Raw genomic sequence first — 8356 nt, forward strand, 5'->3', positions numbered from 1 at the left:
TTCCAACATATCTTCCATCTATTGATAGTATCCCATTCCTCCTAGTTAGAATCAAGTGGAGGATCATTTTTCCTACTAGGACAGTAATTAAGAATTTTTTCCTTAAGAGCATTTCTTATTATGATAGCCACAACAAGACCACTGGACTCCATATCTTTGAAAACCCTATTATTTCTTTCCTTCCAAATACCCCAGGAAATATGAGGTAGGGATAAGTTCCATAAAATACCAATCACATGGTTGCCGTAAGGGCACTTCCATTGGTACCATAAGTTCTATATAGAATTAGGGGGGATCTAATTAATATTCCACAGGTTGAGAAAGAATTCCCAAATGTCCCTGACACAGGAACAATGTAAGAGTAGATAATCAACATTTCCAGCTTCTTCTTTACATAAAAAACATATATTAGTGATGGGGATCCCACGTTTATAGAGATTATCAATGGTAGAGATCTTGTTTTGCATGAATAACAAGAAGAAGATATTAATTTTAGGTGCACATGGTGAAAATGGATAACAATAATAACCATATTGAAAGGCTAAATGAATTCAACCACAAAACCCTAGCCTAACGACAACAAAGATCCACCATAACATATGAAGATTACCTAAGACAATGCAAATCAAATGAAATCACAAAGATTATACCATCACATGTCCAATAGGGTTTGGATCTCCATTCTTCCTATCTCCATTGATCTTTCTTGATATATTTGCTCTCAGATTTTATGTGCACAAGAGCTCAACAAAGAACGGAATGTGGTTGCTAGTAGGATCGTAGTGTAGTCAAGTGCATAAAAGATGATTAGAATACATAGAATGATTAGGGTTTGATAATGAAGGAAGCATCTCCTTATATAGAAGACACTATATGAAATGGAGGGATAAGATTGAGAGGTGTAAAAGGAGGCCGGCTATGATTAGAGGGTAGGTAAAAATAATAATAAAATAATGAAAGGGGTAGGTAGTGTATGAATTAAGAGATGAATGACATGTGTCATGGGTAGAAAAGGTTAATGAATTAATTAAATAAATAAAGATTTATTTAATTAATAGAAGAAGTGGGATAATTAAATAAATAAAAATATTTATTTAATTTAGGAAAAGGATAATTTAAATAAATAAATGTATTTATTTAAATGAGAAATAAGGCTAGAAGAGGATAAATGAATTAATTAAATAAATAAAGATTTATTTAATTAATAGAAGAATTAAGCTTAGATAAATAAATAAAATATTTATTTAATTAAACTGGACAATTTTGGGTGTCTACATTTTGCCCCTCTTTGAGACAATGCGGCTTGTCGCATTGTTTCAAAGAAGATAAGATGAACTGATACAAATTTGCCCCAAGATGGGAATGATATGCCCCCTCGAGAGATTGGATGAAAATGTCTGAAAAGATCATAGACAATCTCTCGATAAGAAAGAAAGGCGAGATTGGACTGACTGGATAAAGTGACAAAGTCATGGGATAACGAAAACTGACTCAGGAGGCGAGGGCTAGGGCTAGGGTAGTCTATAAGATAGACCACGAGGGAAAATACATCCTCATTGTCATCTACACATCCATGAGATTAGAGTGCAGAGAGAGAAAAGAGCAGCAGCAGTCAGCAGCGATGGCTTTTGTTCACAGATTCGACCGCATTTGCCGATTCCAGAGGCCAGCAGAGGCAGGAGAGTCGGTGAGTACCACAAAACCTCCTTGTACTTTGATGCATTTATTGTTGTCATTAATGCATACTAGGTAATGTAATAAATGGGTGTTTATGTCAGGAAAACACGTTTGTGTCCAAAAATGTGAATTTTTGTCTTCTAGGTCAAATCGGCAGTTCTGTGATGAACATACACTATCGATTAGATAAGCTGCTGAGAGGATACACTCAAGCAGGTCCTCTAGGGAAGACTAGGATAACAAATAGGGCTAGGATTGACAATTCTATGATAGAACATACGTTGCCAATTAGGAAACTACTCAAGAGGATACACTCAAGCAAAGGCCCTAGGATACGATAGATCAAGGCACTTTGTGATGAACAGTGAGTACCAAGATATAGTACTTTGTGATGAACAGGGAGTACTAAAATATGAGCAGCACTTTGTGATGAATAGTGAGTGCAAATGTGAGCAGCACTTTGTGATGAACAAGGAGTGCCAAACACATAGTACTTTATGATGAACAGGGAGTACCACTAGGATAGAAGCAACACTTTGTGATGAACAGTGAGTGTCACTAGGACTGAGATGATTGATTTGTGTGACTACAGGAGTATTTGCCTATGCTGGAGTCACGAGATAGATTCCCATCGACTCAGAGGTTGCGACCTGAGTTGACAACCAAGGACTGAGCTGCGATTGAGGCTATGGGATTGAGACATATTCTGTATGTGCCTAAGTTTTGGGCAAACATGGGACTGCTGACTGCACTGGCGGAGAGGTGGCACTTTGAGACTTGCACTTTTCATTTGCTGATGGGGGAGATGACAGTCACCCTGGAGGATGTATACAGGATTCTACGAATATCGATCGATGGGGAGATGATTCCATATGATCGAGATGGAGACAGGGATGCCCTTAGATGAGTGTTCTAGGATCCAGAACTCAAGATGAGGGTGGGACATGTGGCATGGGATACCATGACATGGGACAGGATTAGCACTACCAACAGTGTTGGCAGGAGTTATCAGTGGGTTCCTCTGTCTGGATAGGGCGACACGAGGGGTGGCTACAGAGGACATAGGGGCCAAGAGAGATGATCTTGGGGCGGGTCCTTCTAGGGCTCAAACTTCATCGAGGCCAGCCAGCTCTCAAGGAGGGAGTTCATCATAGCCGTAGAGGGCTCCCTATGTATCAGTATTGTACCATTTTTGTATGATGATGTAGACACCCGCGAGTGATTGTAGCCATATGATTTTGATATCATTGTATCATGAGACTTTATATATATATATGAGATGATTCATCTTTGCGGCAGCTATATGCATGTGTACCTATGTGATGAGATGTTTCATGATGTATGTTTCTATGTGATGAGATGTTTCAAGATGTATGTTTCTATGTGATGGTTATGATATGGATGCAAATATGTACATGATGAAATGCAATATTTTTTTGTTCTTTTATGTTTTTAAAATGTTATGCCAATGCAAATGTGAATGTATGAAATGCAAATGAATATGATAATGCAAATGTAAATTGTGCTAACAGGTGTTGTGTGCAGGATGTGATGCAGTTGTGATATCTATATGTATGTATGAAATGCTTATATGTGGTAATGCAGGTGCAACTACATGAAATGCAAATGTTTTTGGTGTGTCATTATACTCAGTCATGTGATAGTAGGCTACGCAGACTCGAGAAGGATGATGGAAGTCAATCAAGAAAGGGGGATGGAAGACAAAAGATATGAAAGTGAAAGAGCTTCTTGTGTGTTATCATCATTGAGCTTTATTATGGCAAGTAGGTTATGACAATCGAGGCATATGTTCGACCCAGAAAGTCATTGTACCTATTTGCATGGAGATAAGACAGTCACAAACAAGGAATGCCCCAGTTCACACTAGACTCACAGTGTCCTCATATCCTTGGACAAGTCATAGCATTACTAAGAGACGATCCACAGACAGCAAAAGAAAAATAGGTGACGATACCCCATCCTCGCCTTTCTAGTCAAAGACATCCTGGAGATAGAATCTCTAGTCAGAGACATCCTGGAAAAGCTAAAAGACATGTCACTAGAAAGATAAAAATCAAAAGAAAACCAAGACTCGACACCAACATCCACTATAGTCCTCAAGTTTACTGTCTCTTGTCACTTGTATAAGTCTTATTTGATTGTGGTCACAATGTTTACTTTCACAAAATGGATAGATAGCACTAAACCATAATGTTGTCTGAGTCTGTTGAAAGATTTGATTTGTTGAAGTCCATTATTGTTGTTGTGTCTCATCTGAAACTGACTGAATCCATGAAATTGATACCTTATTACGGAGAAGATGAAACTTTATTGCGGATCTATGATGCAAATGCTACTTTATTGTGAATTGTGCGTGGATAGACTGAAGGAAGCTGGAAGAAACTGTACTCCTCAAAACATGTGATGTTCTTAGTTCCACACCCATCACTAGACGTAGGATTTGCCTTAGCCATAGATAGGAGCTGATTTATTATGGATGGAAAGGGAGGTGAAAAGGGAGGTTTATTATGAATGGCTAACCAATCTTGGGTAGATCAATAACAAGCCATGATGGGAATGGGCAAGTTTATTATGGATGAATTGGTTGTGAGTGTGTGCAAAGTGAAGTGATGAAAGAGAATCCTGAAGGAGGGAGGAGCAATGTCTCTACACATGGCGTTGGTGACCCAGTTTTCACTATGGTACTTGCCCAGGGCGCCACCGAAGTGGTTTTCACTGTTGGACGAAATGTTTCTCTTTACTGTTTTGATTTTTTGATTTTTTTTGTGTCACAAGGCGCTTGTTCACTAGGTTTTCACCAAGTAGCGATTTTTTTATTTTATGATTTTTTTTGTATCTTGAAATTTTTGATTTTTTTTTTTTTGTATTTTTTGAATTAGGATACTCTGAAGAGCTATGTGTAAAACCTGCGAAGGTGCATGTTGTTGATAGGATCCTCCAAAGGTTCACCTTCTGTAGTTGAGAGCTGATATGCCCCAGATCCATATGCTGCTGTAATGATGTAAGGACCAAGCCAATTTGGTTCAAACTTGCCCTTCTTCTCTCTGTCTTGTTGATTTTTGGGGTTTTCTCTGAGAACCAAGTCACCTACCTCAAATGTGCGAGGCTTGAATTTATGATTGTAACTGCAATGTTCCTTGACTGAATGATGTGTATCTTGAGTGATTGTCTTCCTTGATAAAGGAATTGAGATAGAATTACTAGTGTGCGGACTACACAGGGCCGTATGCGTGTCACCTGAAGAAGTTTGGGCATCCCTGATAACAAAGTCCTTCGAGGAAGCTCCATTAGAGGTCCATGATGTATCGCCAAAAGGGAACGGATGTGTGGAACATGTGGATGAGGAATGAAGGCTTATGACTATGAAAAGAAGTGAAAGTAGGATAGCATGATGGAGACTTAGGATCAACAAGTATGATTTTTGACTTAAAATTGTAGAACTTTTGCCCCCAGTTATTTTGATATTAGGGGAGATCAACTCTTGTTCTTTTTCTTTCATAGGAGTTTTATCCTTGACTTTGATTTTTGCAGAGTCCAATAGCTTTTGATTTTGATTTGAACTAAAGGACTTCTCTCTATTTTTGACTTTTAGATTTTTCTTTTCAAAGCTTGATTTTTGATCCCCAATGAGTGAGGGCTTTTGTGATTCTTGTTGATCCAAGTCTGGGAGCGGAGTGGAAATGGAATGAGTGGATGAAATGGTAAGGCTATGTGAGTTATCAAGAGGGTTGGCGATAGACTCAATAGATTCTTTGTTGGAACCACTCTTAGGACTATTGATATCAAGAGTTGCTTGCACCGCAAGAGGAGATTCACATTCAGACTTAGTAGCCACAACACTAAGTGGTTCACACCCAATTCCTTGGTCTTGCATATTGCTTGTAGATTGTTTATGTCGATTGAATGTCTTAGGAGATACTGGGAGTTGGTCAACATGAAATATATACTCACCACATCCTAGGTCTTTAACCTTGAATTTTTCTTTGAGCTCTGTTTGTTTTGATGTAGAAGCTTTTAAGGATTCTGGATCCACATATGCTGATGAAGGAATAGCTTCTCGATTGACTAGGATTGTTATTTCTGACCGAGGTTGCAGATTGTTGCAATATATGAATGGATTTGGATCTGCTTTGACGGTCACTTCAACTCCATTGTGTGGAAACTTGATACATTGATGATATGTAGATGGGACTGCGCTCATCTCATGAATCCATGGACATCCCAAGAGTATGTTGTATGTGAGATCTAAATCAAGTACTTGACAAACCACATCCTTTGTAACTGGCCCAACTCTGAGAGGTAAGGTGACTGTGCCCTTGGATGAACGCTCTTCATTGTCATATGCCTTGATGGTGATTTTGTTTGTAGAATTCAAAGCTTTGTTGGAATATCCCAATTGTTTAATTGTGCTCAATGTACAAATGTTTAGACCAGCTCCTCCATCTATCAGGACTCGTTTGATTTTATGTTTGTGTATGAAGGCTTCAATGTGTAAAGGTGCATTATGTGGCTGACTTATGGAGGCGTCATCGGCTTCTATGAATGTAAGGGAGTGTGGAATGGAAAGGTATCCCACCATGGCTTGAAACTGGTCCACATTCAGATTAGTAGGGACAGGAGTGTCTCTCAAGATTTTGTCAAGAATAGCTTTATGTGCGGGGGATATGCGTAAGAACTCAAGGATGGAGATGAGCGCGGGTGTCTTCCCTAACTGTCCTACAAGGTCGTACTCAGGTTTGGTTGATGAAGAAGCGGTGTTTTTAGTTGGAGCACCTTGCAAAGTGATTTTACCTCGATGAGTTGTGACATGACATTCAGAGGTAGGTTCGGAAGAAGATCCAACGCCTTTTAGGACAATCTTGGGTCTTTGGGTAGAATTCTCAGTTGTTTTGTCCTTGATGATAATGGTAGAGACGTAATTGTCCATCAAGATATGATTGATGGTTGAATCATAGTTATAAGATGCTCTGGTATAGTTGGTTTGGTCATCTGTGACTTTAGCTTGTCCTTTGTCATGCTTTGGGAATGGTTCCTTAAACATTTCATGTTCTTGATTGGAGGAATGTCCCTCAATCTCAATGTCACCTCTATCAATGAGATCTTGTATGATGTTCTTCAGTCGATGACAATTTCCTGTCTTATGACCCTTGCTCTTATGAAATTCACAATACTCATCATCGTTCCACCAATTTGGTTTAACCTTTGGTTCATATGGAGGAAAATCTGGAACTGTGATTACCTTGTTTGCCACTAGCTTCTTGAAAACTGACTCAAATGGTTCTCCCAATGGAGTGTACTTCCTTCGTGACTTTGAAGTTGTTTGAGTATTCACTTGATTGTTTGTAGAGCTTGATCCAGAAAAAAATGATTTTTGGTCGTACCATATTGGCATCAACAACACCATCATTGACTGTGTTCTTGTTTTTATTCCAAAATCTTGGCTTGTCTTTTCTTTTAAAGTCATCTTTGTTTTCCTTGAATATCTTGATGACTCCTTGTTCAATTAGGACCTTTTCTGTCGCTAAGCCTTTTTCAATAACGTCCTTGAAGGTAGACAAACAAGCTTTTCTTAGATCATACCCAATGTCTTTGTTAACATTTTGGGTGAACATTTCTACCATTTGTTTTTGTGGAATTTCACAAGAGCATCTGCTGGCTAGATTCCTCCATCTTTGTAAAAATGATGAAAAAGACTCTCCATCTTTTTGCTTGGTGTTGCACAAAGTAGTGACTGATATGTCTGTCTCTATGTTGTAGGAGAAATGTTGGATAAATGCCTCTGCTAAGTCACCCCATGACTTAATGCTAGGTGGGAGTTGGGAGAACCATTCCATAGCTTGATCACCTAGGCTTTGTGGGAATAATCTCATCAAATATGTCTCTTCTGCTACTATCTCAATGCAAGCTGTGAAAAACTGTCTTATGTGTGCCTTAGGATCCCCTTTTCCTCTATACTTATCAAACTTGGGCATCACAAAGTATGTAGGAAAATGAGGCATTGGAATGCTCTTGTCAAATGGATAAGGACATATGTCTCTCATTGTGTATGTTGGCTCCGGTGTATTTATGTCCTCCATTTTCTTTTGTAACTCCCTGATTTGTTGCTCCAAATTGTTCTTAGGTGGAGATCGACTTCTTGGACTGTACCCTATGCTTGAGGCACCAATTGGAGGAGGAGCATGTTGCATATATGGATGATATTGATCATACACATGTTCATATGGAGGAGGTCTATAGTGATGCTACATATATGGACCACTTGGTATAGATTCATGTTGAGGAACGAAATATCTATTTTGTCCATGTATACCATACTCTACAGGCGTGTCATGTTCTAATGTGTTGCCCCATAATTTGACATGGGGTTTCCTTGTGTCCAAATTTTGAGCATGCCTTTGAATATCCAATTGCTTTTGTGGTTGATCCTTAGCGTTGATATGTGATTGAGCATATTTCTCTGCATAAGACTTCCATAATGGTCTGCGAAGGTGAGTATCATATGCTTGGCCATGTGTGTATGGGACCTCTGGTTTTTGAAACAAAGATGATGGTGATTCAGGCACCATATGTGGTCCTCTATTGCCTCCACTATTAGGTCTCCTTTGATCCATGTTGGAGTGAGGTTGTTGCAAAGGTCAATTTTCCATTATTTGAGACA

Source organism: Cryptomeria japonica, chromosome 10 (assembly GCF_030272615.1).
Source record: "Cryptomeria japonica chromosome 10, Sugi_1.0, whole genome shotgun sequence".
NCBI classification, from domain to species: domain Eukaryota; kingdom Viridiplantae; phylum Streptophyta; class Pinopsida; order Cupressales; family Cupressaceae; genus Cryptomeria; species Cryptomeria japonica.